General features: G+C 49.3%; 1 protein-coding gene and 1 pseudogene across 2 annotated transcripts in view; both read right to left on the reverse strand.

The window, feature by feature from the left end:
• sfl (N-deacetylase and N-sulfotransferase sfl) overlaps positions 1-16067 on the reverse strand; it is a 158908-nt gene that overhangs the window by 23033 nt on the left and 119808 nt on the right. The window lies entirely within an intron of this gene.
• LOC137622121 (5S ribosomal RNA) lies at positions 12200-12318 on the reverse strand (annotated as a pseudogene).

Genomic DNA, 16067 nt, shown 5'->3' on the forward strand with positions numbered 1-16067 from the left:
CCCTGCGGAACCAACTTCTCCAACGAGACCAGGTGACCTACTAATCTCCGCCAATCCTTGGCTTTCCTTGGGGCACCGGCCAGGAACGGGCGGATCACCTGGTCTAGGTTATCTAGTCTCTCCTGGGACGGGAAGGCTCTCACCAGCCGGGAATCTAACACCATTCCCAGGTAAGTCATCCTGGTGGTGGGAACCAGATGGGATTTCCTGAGATTGATGGTTATCCCGAGTTCTTTGCAGAAATTGATTAGTTGACTCCCTTGTTCTTTCAAGATTACCTCTGAGGCTGAAAGAAACAACCAGTCGTCAGGGTACCTTCTCAGACTGATGCCTTGCTTGTGTGCCCGGGTCGAGACCAGGGCGAAGACTCTTGTGAAGACTTGAGGGGCTGTCGACAGACCGAAGCAGAGGGTCCTGAATTGAAGAGTCTGGGGGCCCCACTTTACCCTGAGAAACTTCCTGCTGGAGGGGTGAACGGGAACCTGGAAGTATTAGTGTGCTACTGTTATTAAAACACATTGAGTATGTGTTTTTTGAGATGTTTAGTCTTGAAATAAAGTCAAGCATGTTAACTTTAAAATGGTTTATTCTCTAAAAACAAGTGTTAACATCTCCATCACAGGAGTATAGCTGGTTTGGTCGGATGACCATTTCAGGTGAAGTATAGATAAGAACTGCCTAAAATATCGATATCACAGATATCGTATATTTAGTTATCTCAGCATTTAAACACAATATGTAAACTTTACATTAGTCTAGGAAGACACCTGCATCCGGTGGCGACACAACTCTTTCACACGGTTCGTATTTGTGTTTATGCTTCATAAAAATGCTACATTGCTGAGACCTGCAAAACGCATCCTGTTATGATCTTGTCTGACTACAGCAAATCTCACGCTAGCTTCTTCTTCCACAATGAAATATTACGTCGTGTTTTAAACATGTAATAACTAACTATTACAGAAGTAGGCATCCTTGAGATCCAGGGACATCATGAAATCCCCTTCTCTCAAGGCTGCCAGAACCGACTTCGGCGTGTCTATCTTGAAGGGTGTCTTCTCGATGAATTTGTTCAATGCCAAGAGGTCGATTACTGGTCTCCAACCTCCTGTCGCTTTCTCCACCAGGAAGAGTCTGCTGTAGAATCACGGCGACGGCTCGTGCACGGGTTGCAGGGCTCTTTTCTCCAGCATAACTTCCACCTCTGCCTGTAGACCTGCCTTCTTCTCCAACTCGTTGGGAGCTAACCATACCCCTCGGTGATCGGGGATCAGCGGGGGCAGCTCTGACAGGAAGGGAATCCTGTATCCCTCCCTGAGAACAGTATCCATCCATGGGTCCGCCCTGTTGTCCCGCCATGCTTGCCAAAACTGTTTGAGGTATCCCCCCACCAGGGGCGTGGGAAGGTGTAGGGGGCCTCTCTCCCTATCTCCTTCTAGGGACGCGGTTTGACCGGCTTCTCCTTGACCCGGAGAACTTTGATCTATAGGAGGTTTGGGGTTGAGCACCACTCCCCCTGGAGGGCTGCAGAGGCTGGTGCCATGAAGAGGTAGATGCTCCTTGCCTAGCTGGAGGCGGAAGCGGGTAGGCCCCATCCGCCGGAGGTCTCCTCGCAACGGGCCGCCTTGGCAACTGCTGCCTGGGCTCGGCTGGCACCTTCAATCTGCTGACTCTCTCCACCGTCTCTGCAACCGTCTGGAGAGGGAACACCGTCTTGGCCCAGACGGGAGAGTTTCTAGGGAACTTTGCCTCTCGCTCGGGGAGCCTGCGGGAAAGTCTGTTTAGGATAGTGTCCCTTCTCCTCAGAACTCAGTTGGCTGTCTGGGTAAGGGACGGGTGTGTTAGAAATTTCATGGCTTTACCCCCCGAGCGGATCAATTCTTTCAGATGGGCCTGATTGTCTGGCACTGCGAGGTTGTATGAGATCTGAAAGTCCGCCAGTGTACAGGCCTACCAATCCAGCCAAGAGGTGACGTTCACGATGTCCTGAGCGATGACCTCCATCATGGCGGCCTCCGATGGAGAGAAAACCACCGGCGCGCTAAGGCTACGTTCGTCCGAGTTGCCTTGGTTTAGTGTAATGACCACTTCTACCCTGCGGGGCCCTGAATGGTGACCGTCCGGCACGTAGAACTTCCTCTGGGTCTTGAAACCCGGTAGGAGTTTGCCTGAGCCCTGTGATCTCAAGGAATTCTCCGGGGCTGAGACGTACAGGTCCACGTGTTCCGTTCCCATGGCTACATCGGGGGCTAAAGGCAGGGTCAAGGAAGGCTTCTTCTGCACAGGATCCTCCACCAAGTTCCCGCAGCCGTTGGTTGAGGTTCGTCCAACCTATGGTGCCGTCGGATGAGAGCAAGCACCTTATGGTAGGACGAGACCTCCTCCACCGAACACTCGCCCAAGTCAATTAAACCGTCTACTACCCATACCTCCGCGTCGGCAGGTTTCTCGAACGCGGAGGGATCCATGGGCATGGAGGCATCCCGTTCCTCCTGGTAGGATGATGGAGCAGGCGCCTCCGTCACGGGTAGAGCCGTCGGGGCGGAGGTAGCCGTCGGGGCGGAGGTAGCCGTCGGGGCGGAGGTAGCCGTCATGGGTCTACCCCATCCCCGGCTCACCCGGATGGCGCTGGATGATGGTTGTGGCAGCGGCGAATCCTGAAACTTGGCCAGGACCGCTGTGACCAAAGAGTCTTGAGTAACGTTACTATTGTATGCCGAACCCGCGGGATTTCTCCGCACTTACTAGGCCGGGGCAGCAACGAGTGTGCCAACGGCTGCCCCCGACGAGCACGCGGAGCCGAAGAGACACTGTACAGGGCAACGGCAGCGGCTTCAGCAGCCACCGAGGCAGGCACTGGAGCGGCAACCGACCTGCTGGATTCCCTACAACGCCGTACCACCGTGACATACCTCTTCCTCAGCGATGACCTCCTTCGGTAGTCCCTCCTCGAGGACCTTGCCCTCTTCCTGGGCAGATTGTCATGTGGGCTCGATCTCCTCCTCCTAGATCGTCTCCTCCCCCTCCTTGAGTCTCGATCGCTGTAACCATCCGACGAATAGGAGTCGTAGGAAAAGTCGTCATCGGAGTACGAGGAGTCTGAAACTTCCGATTCTACCAAGAGCCTCCTGGGGGTCCTGGGTCAGGAATTCGGGGTTACCGGCTCCATGAAGTCCTGCAGGAGCATGGCCGATGGTGCCGGGGGTGAACGGGTGATGGGACGACCGTCGAACCAACCTTCGATGTCCTCCTCCAACCTCAAGGGGGACCTGAAGGGCGTCCTCGGGGCCCTCCAAACGATGGAGTCGGGGTCCAAAACACCCGTGGATCGCTTACCAATGTCCTGGCCACCCCCGGAAGACGCTGCACCTGAAAAGCACTTTACGGGCGTGGGGATGGGCGCTGAAACGGCCCCCCCCCACCCCGGATCCACACTTATGACGGGTCCTGTGGGCACCAGGCCTTCGTCTAAAGCACACACTCCCACCACTTTAGCAGACCCTCACTTGTCTGCATAGACCCTTTCAACATAGAATCCCCCACATTAGACTCACGGGGAACGGCAATAGGCCGCTTCCCCGAAACGGACTTACCTACTCCCCTACCCTGGGTAGGGGAAGGCGAAGGAGAACCTCCCTCCGACAGGACCGAGGGCGACGTCACTGGTGACGAAAGGCCTGACTTCTTAGGCGACCTCTTAGAAACCTTATTCTTTTTCTTGGCGAAAAGAGCCCATTGGAGCTCCGGCCAAGACTCACACTCCGGGCACTTGGACTCCGGGGAACACCTCTTCCCCCGACACGAGGAACACGGGGTGTGCGGGTCGACCCCAGGCGGCGAGAGCCATGCCCCGCAAGACTTACCAGCTTGAGGCCCGGGACAGCGACGCTGAGGTTCCATGGCAAAAGCGAACACAAACGACACAAGGACACAAGGGAAAGGTGAGGAACACAACGGGAACACGTGAGACACAAGGGAAAGGAACACACGGGAACACGTGGGACAAGAGACGAGAACACAAGGTGAACGGCTGGGATAAGCGAGATGTTATCTACGCCGCGACCAGAAGCTTACTGGATATCAAGCATGGCCATGCGTGTGACCTGGGTCACACCTGGGCGAGTATCCTTACGCCCTGGAACGCCCTTGAGAGGCAGCGGAGAGGGGGGTAACTACGCAAAATTCTTGGCCGGTGATTGAGAGATCCCAGACTCTCCTAAGAAAGTAGTTCCAGGTAAGTACTCTGTTGGAGCAACTCTTAAATTAATTCAACCATGGCCTTGCAGCCACTATGGGGCCTATAACCTAGTAAACTTCATAAGAGAACCATGATTCTTTGAGATAATGTGTAGCAAAAACCTACTTGGTATACCGGCCAATGAGAAGCTGCTAAAACTCTATCTAAAGAAAGGTTCCTAGAAAATTTTAGGGAAGTAGGAGATCTATTTATATCATGTACCTTCACTTTCAAGCCACTAGACCTGACTATGGAATTCAGGTTAGTGTATGCAACCTGGCAGGCAAGTCACATTTGCCTACCACAAGCAAAGTCTCGCTGACTTTCTGAGAATGTAGTATTGGTATGTCAAATCGCTATACACTCCGCAAAAGACCATTAACCTCTCTGCTCATTATTGATTTGCCTTTTTTACCGTTATGAAAAGTAATGTCAAGTCATTTAGTTTACAATATTTTACTCTCCACAAAAGTATTCAAAACGTAGTGCTTTCCTTGTGCAAAAACTAACAAATTCAGTAGGGAAGATAGCTTAATACACATTAATACTTATCATAATCTGAACAGAGGACATGTCTTTATTAATTTAAGTCACAGTGTTTTCCTTATGCAAGAATGCTAACAAATCTAGCATGGAAGCCTATTAAAACTCAATAAAAACTTATAAAAGTGCTAAGTAAGTGATTTATACTCCCTGTTGATTACACACAAAGAGCATCTCTTCAGTCAACCATCTTGTAAAAAGTTAAAAAAAAAAAATTGTTTATCAGGAGTTAAGACTGGGAATCTAATTGGAAAATAGAACAATAACATGCACCAGATGAGTCTTATATCAGTCAGTACATCTGCGTTATGGAAGGCTTAAGGCTTCAACTAAACCCGGAATTACTAGCCTTTTCTGAATCCGAGACAACAATATAGGTGTTGATTCTATCCCTTTGAAGATGCTATTTCTGCAGATTTGGAAGAATAAGAATCTTCCAGATTTACCTTTCTCAGCATATTAAGGTATTTTAGCAATAAGGCAACATGTTTTTAAAGGAGATAATTCCTTACTTTCAAGGTACCCGCCTTTATCTTCCCGCATCGTAGGATAAACTGATGAGAAATCAGCTGCTTTCCCGGTTGTTTATAACTAGCTAATGAGGGGGATGTTGCATATGTGTGTGGAGGACTTATTTCTTGGTACTGTATAAAAAATAAGAGATATTTTCTATCTAAGTCTCTACGACAGATACATATGAAATGCATAACAAATTAATATATGAACTAAAATTTAAATATTAATCACATAATGTTGTACTAGTGCCTACGTTTACTTCACTGAGATGAGTTATGGAACACATTGTCACACAAAACATGATGCAAACGATTGAGTTTAGTTGAAACTAAACAAGGTTTAGGGGAATCATACGATATGCCACACCATGCATCTATGTAATAGGATATAATCTAAGCGCACTTTAGCAAATAGAGGGATATAAGGATCCAGACTATCCACTCGGTCTACTGCCTCACAATCTAGTACAGTACAGTAGTTTCATAGAGTGGCTAGGATTGTGGCATGTAAGGGTTTAGCAGTAGGAGGGTCTAAAATAATTAAAGAATTTGAGATTGTGCGAGAGGATTTTGTGTCTGTAATGAATAGTAAACCTTCAGAACCCTTACTGAAAGAAACACTGAAAACTAGACTTAACTAGGGGAGTTAGGTTAAGTTGGCAATAGGATGAGTAAGACCAGAATGGCATTTAAGAAAAGATTCGCAGGAATATTAACTTTAACAAAGAAAGCTAGCAATGAAGCTCAATTACTATTGAAAGTTGGCTAATTATGTGAATTGTCTAAAGGTTGAGGCTTGCCATTATCGTCATCATCTCTGCTGTAATCAACCTAATATTCCTTGTCTTTTCCCAAGCTAACAGCAAGTTCTGTTTGGCATATTGCACCATTAACTTGGTAGCTGCCATTGTGTTTATCCCATGAGAGGGACCGTGAGAGAAATGTCTTTTCGCAACATAATTTAAATTACTACATAGTAATTGCTTAGAAAACCAGGGGAAGACATCTTACTGTGCAGTAATAAGCAAACAATCTAAAGTAGATATTGCCAGTAGCTGGTGACTACGGAAAACTGAGGAGACAAAGAGAATGGAACTTATAGCTAGAATGTTCCTTCCCTTACTTAGTGTATTTTATTGAGGGGAAGAAAATGGGAAAAAATTTCAAATTTCATAGGAAAAGGTCGATTAAACCAAGCTTCTGGAGAAGGAGTAATATGAACATCAGGTGAGGTTTATAGAAATAACATTTTCTTATACTTATCCATGTACAGTATATACACCAACATACACATTCATATACCGTATTGTACATAGATCCATACACCCCCATATACAGTACAGTACATATTGTACTTGCAATATATGTATACAGTACATACATACTGTATATGCACATACAGTACAGTATATCCCTATCCATATACAGTACAGTATATTCATAATTACTGTACACATATTTCACATACAAATGTATATAAAAACCCATACACAAGTAACACCAAAGCATATGTAGTTTATATGTAATCTATATACAATTATACATACATGTGTATGATAGCATAGATCATAAAGATTTTAATATAACAAAATGAGGTACATAATTCTTAAGCTAGAAATCTGCTTTAATAAATTATAATTTGTGAATCTTGCATATGAATGCATTAATTTTGGACATTCTATGTCCTATATCTAAATTATTATCAAAACCTTCTTTCTAAAATATTATTAGAATAGACCAATTTCTTTGCACAAGACTAATCAATAGTGTGATTTGGATCTCTAACATGGACAAACATTGCATCGTTATCTTGAGCATATCTTATACTTTCCTTCTGCTGATCAATTCTCTTTTCAAAGGCTCTACCTGTTAGACCAATATAAACTTTTTCACGAGTTTTCAGATCGTGCTGGAGCCAATAACTAATGGCTATCATCAGGGTATCCTTACAAAGAAATCATAATCCTTATATAATGGCAGTTCATACAAATAAAAATCCTGATTCATCTAAAAATAAAGAAATACATTTGAGAAATTTTAAAATATTTTGCACATAAATTCATGAAAATAATACTGATGACATCTGGGTCTTCAATGAAGCTTCAAAATTCCAGTTAGAGTCCTGAAGTCTTGCATAGTAATATCATAGATGAGTCTTACCACACTAGAGGGAACAGATGAAAGTTGACAAGAACTCCCTCAGCATCACGATGAATGGTGCGCCAGCAAGGTCCACAGAAGGCCACAGCTTCCTCAAGTCTGTGTCGTTGTCATGGTTGATCTGGATGGTGATCAGCAAGGTGTGAGGACGAGCTGGAAGATCACTGTATAAACCTCACTAGGGGAGGGCTATATTGCTGCTCGTCCTGAACCTCACTCAGAGGTATAGTCGAGATCTCCCTGGCTCCCATTAGTACCCTCCGAGGATGCAGCCAAAGGATAACTCAAAGCAGACACAGTAAGTTGAGTTCCCTTACAAGAAAAAGAGTTCTAGGGCTTCTTTGGGATCCAAAGGATCCCATCTAGTCGCCTTCTTCCTTTTCTTAGTGAACTCCCTCCATTGCTATCGTCCCCCTTACACTGTCGCAGGGGATGACTGCTAAATCTCATGTCCCCTGCTAAAAGTACAGTACTCCTGGGAATCAACAGCAGACTTGATTACAAACCTATCACAAACCTCATCACTTTTGCCTGGATACAATCCCCTCTCGTATCGTTTTCATTCTCAAAAGCAACACATTCACAAACTGAAAAGAAAAAGAAAAGGATTAACAGCCAGTTTTTGAATGGCTGTACTCGTTTTAGCCAAAGTCAAAAGTGCACCACGAATCAGTACAGTAGTTGATTACAAAAGCTGTTTCAGATCGTGCTGGAGTCATACTTATAATTAAAGGATGAAAGGTTTGTATCCGTACAGGAACAAACACACACAAAGGGCATTACCTACTGTGCATGATCGGACCAGCCAAAAGGTTTATTTTCTGGGATACTACTTACCTAGAATCCAGACAGTGAAGGAGGAAAGTGAGAAACATATACAAGAAATGATGCAGAATCACATCCATCATTTTGAAGAATATGGCACGTATTCTCCCTAGCAATAGAGGTTATTTCATATTGCTATGCATTGTGGCCTAGTTCAATGGCAGGCATTTGAAAATAACTGTAGCAAAGTAGAATTTGTGGCCCTGCCTAATACGTAATTATGTTTGCCCTTCATCACTAAAGTTCTGCACACACGATATAAATATATGCATTTGTAAAGCAAAAGATAACCATACCATAAAAAGAAACCAAGTAGCCTGAAAGTATTTGTAAAATACTTGAATTTTTTTCTTCCCAATTTTCTTCTTTTTTGGTCAGCTCTTCAATAGAAAGTAAGAATTTTAGATCTAAAACAGCAATGGTTAAGAAACAGATATTTTTACATGACCAATGCATCAAGTATTGGATAGATGGATACTTATTGGGTTCTTTGCCTTAAATTTGCATATAGGTTCATAAATCCAGCTTCCAAACAATTTATGGTGAGATAAGCTTTGGTGTTGCTTATTTGCATTAATTTTGGAATAAATAGACAACAATTATGGCATCACAGTTATATGTAATGAAACTAAAAGGGTGAAGCTTAAGTTATTTGTTTTCCTACACTGTATGACCGAGGTCGAAGGTCTTCGTTTCTCGGTTCCAGATTGGATATTCACTTCATCAGTTTGGTCTTATTATTGACAATGGATGCTTTCATTTCTCTTATATCAAAGAGCTGTTTTAATTACAGTAAAATTATCTATCACTTCCAGCTATACATCTGACCTAACTGATAAAGATTGACTGGTCAGAATTTTCTATATTTCTTTCAATGCCATTTGATGGTTTCTGCCATATCTACAGTATTCCCTCTATAGTTTCTGGTTATCATTCTCCTAAGATTCAAAGTCATTAATTACTTTACATGCATTTCGATTCAGCCTTCTTTTGCTTCTGAACATGAGAAATTCGGAGATAATTTGTATTTTTCCTAACCATACAAACCTTAGCTATTTACATTGGGTTTACCTTTCGGCGTAGCTGATATGGCGAGCCATTAGAATTTAACGAGGGAGTATTACCCCCGCGCTAGTTAGCAGGGGGGTAGGGGAGTGGTAGCTAGCTACCCCTCCCACACTCACACACCAATGAACTGCTTCACTTCACTTAGAGGTAGGACTTGCCTTGGGGGACAGGGCTGGCGGGCAAATATGTGTAAATAGCTAAGGTTTGTATGGTTAGGAAAAATACAAATTATCTTCGAATTTGTCATTTGTTCCGTAACCGAAATACAAACCACGCTATTTACATTGGGTGACTTACCCCTTAGGAAGGGTGGAAAGTCCCCAGCCATACTGACTTTGGCTTTACCCTGGGACTCAGAATCCGAGTGAGTCGCACTCGAGAAAAGGAGTCCCTGCACCTCACAAGTTCCTTGCTCCGCAAGGAAACGTGTGGCCTACATAAGCTTGTGTGTGAAGAAAGAAGTGTGACCCGTCCTAGTCAGTTGACCTGGAGTTCCAGAGGGAACTCTGGGTTAGGACGTTCCCAATACCACCTCGTCAGGGTATGGGGGACGCGACAGTATTGACTCAATACTCGGAACACAAGGAAGCATGGTTTACCTGCAGAGGTTTGAGGTCAGCTATGCAGAGACCAGGATGCTGCTTCCCCAGTAGAGGGGACGATGAAGAAAGAAGTAAGGGCCAGCCATACTTCTTTAGTTCGTGCAGACTAAAACCTGATAACAATGCCCTCAACCTTTTGCTACCTGTCCAAAAAGGAGCCTGAGGTTAGACCAGCTGTTGTGTAGCCACCACAGAGCGATAGAAACGTATCGATACTCCTGTGGGTCACGTCCTGCAGGAAGCGGGCTGCGAAGGTCATTAGACGCTTCGAGACTCCAGCTTGTAGCACCTGCATCACAGAGCAGTTCTACTCGAAGGCGAGGGACGTTGCGATGTATCCAACATCGTGCTGTAGGGCGACGTGACGGGGGAGGGTCTGGATTCAGGTCGAGATGAATGTCCTTGAGTCCGAGCTGAAAAGGTATACTGTTGACTCTCCCGTGTCCTTCCAGTGCTCCCAACCCGGCTGCACGTGAGGACAAACTGCAGCTGTCCTCAAAGATAACCCCTCGATTCCTTTACTGGCAAGAAGGAGAAGGTTTGGGTCATCTGATACAGAATGGTGACTCGAAATCTTGAAGGAGTTGGACCGAAGGGCTGGGACCCCAAAATTCTGAGTCTAGCAAACAACTCAGGAGCGAACCTGAATGTTGCCTTCCCCTATTCTCTAGAAAGGGCGGAGTCTTACGAGACCAAGAAGATTGCTTACACACTGGCCGAGGCCAGAGGGAGCAGGAGCACCGTCCCCCAAGACGGAATACGATCAGAGGCCTGTCGTAATGGTTCTTGAGAAGATCTCTTAAGGGACTAAAGAGTCCGAACCATGCTCCATGGAGGAGGTCTCACTCCGACTGGGGGCAGGGACGTTCGCAGCTTCGCATGAGCGAAGAAAGGTCCAGCGGGAAGGAAAAAGTCTATTCCTTTCAGCCTGAAAGCCAGGGAAAGGCTGAGCGACAGGCTTCACTGCCGAGAGCGGAAAGGAGTTTCCTCTCGCCGAAAAGCAATAACTCTGTTATTGCTGGAGAAGAGGCCTCAAGGGAAGAGGTATCTCTCCCACGACACCAACCACAGAAGACTCTCCACTTCACCTGGTAGACCCCTGCGGATGACTATCACAGGTGACGCGACCTCCGCTCCGCGACTGTAGCGGGTTGTCTCTTCTTGAGGAGGCGGCGTAGTGTCTCCAGGCGTGAAGCCGAAGCGATGCAACGGCTCGTGAAAGATGTTGTAGTGTGGTTGTTTGAGTAGCCTGTGTCGTGGGAGAAGCTCTCCCGGGAGTTCCGTCAGGGGAAGCAGAGGGTCCGGAAACCGTTCCGCGTATAGTCACAGTGGAGCTCTCAGGGCCATCTAAAGGTTGACAGACAACCTGGTCTTGTTGAGACTCATCCTCAACAGACAACAATGGTGGGAAGACGCAGGCATCGATGTTGTCCCACCATCCCCGGAAAGCATCTTGCCAAAGAGTCTTGGGGTCTGAGACTGGGGGGAAGGACAGCGGAAGCTTGAAGTTCCAGGCTGTCGCGATCAGGTCCCCCACGCCAGGACTTGCTGGTTACTAAAGGCCAAAGACCCCCAGGTACTCTCTATCTGCGAGGCTCTGCTCAGATAGTCGGAGAGAACATTCCTCTGCCCGGAATGAGCGAGCCGATAGTGGTATTGAGAGGACCTCGGATCATTTCAGTATCTCTACTGCAAGATGCAAAGGTATGAAAATGCGTCCCTTGCTGGTTGGAACACGCCAGTACCATGAAGTCGTCGCGCACGGAGCGACTCGGCAGGAACTGTAGGATCTGTAGAGGGGCCAGACTACGGCCCTTAAGCCTGCCTGAATGATGGAGAGGTATCCTTCAGGTCCTGACTATAGGCCTGAACCGGAACATGCAACCCCCCCCCCCCCCCCTTTTCTTTGACGAGTCCGGGAACAGCATCAAAATGTGGGGAAAGGACGAGAATATCCACTCCCATCAAGAGGTTCCATAGGTCAACACCCATTGCAGGTCTAAACGTTCCGCTGGTCCCATAGGGGCCAGAAAGTCCGGTTAATCGTTGCGTTGATACCACCAGAATTTGGGCCGCCTCACAGGAAACTTATCCTGAGGCGACCGTTCGGGACTTTAGACGGGTCAATGAGGAAAAAGAGACCCAGGAAACGTTCCAAGGTAGGGCTGAAAGTTCTGCTTGACTGAGAACAGGTACTGCGACTCTCCTCAGCCTTGCCACAGTCAACTGAAGGGAAGGCTCGGAGAAGGAGGCAACAGCTTCTGGCGTCCCCAGGCGGTCACCCATCCAAGTACTGACCAGACCCAACGTTGCTTAACTTCGCTGATCGGACAAGAAGCGGTGTTTTCAACGTGGTAAGGCCGTTGACTCAATATCATGGCTAGATACTCCAGATGTTGAGGCAGAAGTAGAGAAGGCTCCTAGCAAATTACCATGATCCCTCACTCATGGTAAGGACCCGGAAGCTTGTCCCGGCGTTGAAGAAAGTCGAACCCGAGCCTACCGGAGTTGACCAGACCTCCAAAAAGCAAAGGAGGCGGAAGCCTGCTCCTGAGCGGCCATGAGGAAAGCAGGGAGAGTTCTCTGGGGAAAAACCTGCGATGCCGCGGCGGGATCGCCACACCGCATCTTAAGCAGGAACACCTGTAGTCTAGGCTGAATTCCACGAGCTTCCTGGAAGATGGATGGAATGGAAACTGGAAGTACCCGTCCTTCCGATCCAGGGCCTAAGGAGTCCTGCCGCCTCGTTACCAGTCTGATCGATTCTGCTGTTCCACGCTGGATGAAGTTTGTTCGACAAACTTGATCAGAGCTGAGAGGTCGACGACGGAACTCCCGTCTCAGATGCTTTCCTACGAGAAAGGATCGACTGAAGAAGCCGGGTGGTGAAGCCGTCGACGACCCTATGGAGGACCTTCTCCTAAGGCATGGATCATTCTGCCCAAACGGGCAAAACTCTTGCCGACCCCATGGCATAGAGGTTCAGTGACACTGAATTCGCTGACAGAGACGGAGAGATGGTAAGAGCGAGGCGCGATATCCTTGGCTGATCACGGAGATCGTGCAGGAATCAGCATCGGGAAGTTGTTATCCGGATGAGTAACCTTAGGCATCCTCCCAGCGTGAGACCTGCAAGGGGGGGTTGCCAATCCTAGAGTTTGTGAACTCTGCCGCTCCCTCTAGGATTATGCCCCCCCGGGAGAGCCTCCCGTGCTACCTGTCCCTGACTGGAGGGGACTGCTATTGGACACCCTGTCTTAGCTGCTGTAGCCGGTCCGATAACTTAGGCCGACGAGGCTGAAAGAAGAGGCGCTGGAGGCCTGCAGGGTCTGGAAGAAAGCGCCTTGGAGGAGTGAAAACGGAAGTAGACTTCCTCCGCACAACCGCTGTCCATGTCTCTGTCCTTGGGCACAAACAAGCTCTTCCCAAGGATGGAAGAGTGTCTGAGCTTGTCGACATCCACGGATGAGACACCCGAGAGGAAGCCCTCGGACACTGCGTCTAGATGGTCCAACATCGAGTTTGCCCGAAAGTTCGAAACTTGGCGACGAAACGCCAAGGTGCTTGAGCCCGAGAGGAGGAAAGTACCCATGATCTTCCTGGAGCTTACTTGTACAAAACCTCGGGTTGCAACCGAGGAGGGAAAGGACCTGGTAAGCCCCTTCCACGAGATGGAGAAGAGGAAGGGCTAAACCAGTCACCCCTTGCCCGACGGAGAAATCTCGAACGGAAAGCTCCCTGGCAAGACCCTTCCAGGGAATGACGAGGAAGGGCTAACCCAGGTTCTGGAAAGAAGAATGTTGCTCAGACCTCCCTGAAGATTCTTCCTGCTCTTGCATGTGCCCTGCTCTGCGTTTACGGGGTGAAGACCGTGTTCTGGAAATACGCTCCAGAAGACTCGCCAGGCTGGCCATGTTGCGAAACCCCGACGGAAATCGCGGTCGCAATCGCCCTGGCGCTCGCGCGATGGTAAATCAATGGTTTGGGCGTGGCCGAACGTGGAAGCGCCCATGCGCGGGCACGCAGGAGCGCAGACGAAGTGCGCGAGGGAGCGCAGAAGGAGGGCGAGCGTGGTAGGAAGGGCGAGAGCTGGTGGTCGGAATCCGAAAGTTCACAGGCGAGCAATGGATACTGCAGGAATCGACCCGGCGTTCGCGCGACGGAACACCGTCGGTTCGCGCGACGGAACACCGTCGGTTCGCGCGACGGAACACCGTCGGTTCGCGCGACGGAACACCGTCGGTTCGCGCGACGGAACACCGTCGGTTCGCGCGACGGAACACCGTCGGTCCGCGCGATGGAATACCGTTGGTTCGCGCGCGGGAGAACATTGGAGCACATGTGCACGGGCGCGTGGGCGTGCGGTCGCGCGGGCGTGTGGTCGCACAGGCACGTGGGCGCGCGGGTTAGCGCAGGCGGTCGGGAGACCGATGGCGCGTTGACGAGCGATGGCGCGTTAACGAGCGAAGGCGCGTCTTGGCGAGCGATGGCCCGTAGGCGAGTGAAGGTGCGTTGGCAAGCAATGGCGCGTCGGCAAGCGATGGTGCGTTGGCAAGCGACGGCGCGTTGGCGAGCGGTGGTGCGTTAACAAAACGCTAGCGCGCAGGCGAAGAATCGCGCGGGGCGCGTAGGCGATCGCTGACGCGTAAGAGACTAGGGATGGTTAGCGCGCATCGCGCTAAACAAAAGGTGCGCAGGTGCCTCAGGAAGGTGAGCGCTGAAGCGAGCTGTCAAACAGGCGATCCTGGACGGTCAGGAAAAACCGTTGGCGCCCATTGGTGCATGGCAGGAAAGGGCGCGCAGATGTGCGCTGGCGATTGAAGAAAGCTGGCGCAGAGAAGGACAGAAGTAAAGGTGAGCGCTGGCGAGCAGGAGGAAGATCTACGGCAAGACTCTGCTACCGGAGATCGTCCACAGCAGGCGAGCGCTAGATCGCTACTGATGGTGTCCAGGGGACCTGAAACGCGTGGATGATCGATGGCGATCGTTGACGCGTAGGAGATCGCTGACGAGCAGGCGAACGTTGACGCGTCAATGGTCGCTGGCGAGCTGGAGATCGCTGGCGAGCAGAAGGGTGACGCGTGGAATCCTGAGCGCGAATCAGGAACTGGAAGCACTGGTGCGCTCTGACGGGCAGGAGATCTAGAGCGTTCAGGAGACCGATGGCGCGCAGGACGCACAACAGGAACAACCGCAGTGGGCGATGATCATCAGGAGAGCGCTGGCGAACAGGAGAGCGCTGGCGAACAGGAGAGCGCTGGCGAACAGGAGAGCGCTGGCGAACAGGAGAGCGCTAGCGATCAGGAGAACGCTGACGAGCAGGAGAGCGCCTATGCGCTAACACTGAGGAGAGCGCCTGTGCGCTAACACTGCAGAAGGGCGTGCAGGGGAACCCTGACACGCAAGGGAAGCACCCCCGTGGGAGGCAACCCTTTGCCCCGAAGGGACCGTTGTCCGTCGGAAGACGAGGTCAGACTGCTGTCCATCTGCACCAGGGGTGGAAGGTCAAGAAGGCGTTGGAGATCGATCCCCGGAGAGATATAAAGAGGAAGGAGCGGCAGACTGCATACGGAGATTCAAAAAGGCGCCTCTTAGCACCCTTATGGGGAGCCGGGAGGCCCTTACGACGTAGCGGACGGTGAGCCTTACGGCGAAGGCGGCCAACAGCAACAATAGCAGAAGAGTCCTCCGAAGAGGAGTCTCTATGAGTGTACTCTCTCGCGAACGAAAGAGAAACACTTCGTAGAAGAGACGGGTCAGCCAGTGACCTAAAAAGAGCAATCCTCCAAAGAGAGGCTCCTGCAGTTGCCCAGCCCCTTGAGCGTAACTGCAGGTGCGACCGCTCAGCACCAAGAGCATAGTCGCATGAAAAAATGGCAAGAGAAGAACCCCCCAAAGGGGAAAAACTCAAGCCTGGACAGGAAAACTTCCCTCGGAAGGAAAGATACCCACCCAAGGAGGCGAGCCTCCTGAGTGTTCTAAAATGAACTGGAGAGCCGTCAATCGTCACAGGAGTACTTCCAGGAGAAGGAGACACGCCCCTGACGAAGGTCTATAGGGGAGGCAGCAGCAGCCAAATCCCCAGGTCTCAACAAGACAGCTCACTCCGTTGTCACA

Source organism: Palaemon carinicauda, chromosome 28, assembly GCF_036898095.1.
Source record: "Palaemon carinicauda isolate YSFRI2023 chromosome 28, ASM3689809v2, whole genome shotgun sequence".
Classification (NCBI taxonomy): Eukaryota; Metazoa; Arthropoda; class Malacostraca; order Decapoda; family Palaemonidae; genus Palaemon; species Palaemon carinicauda.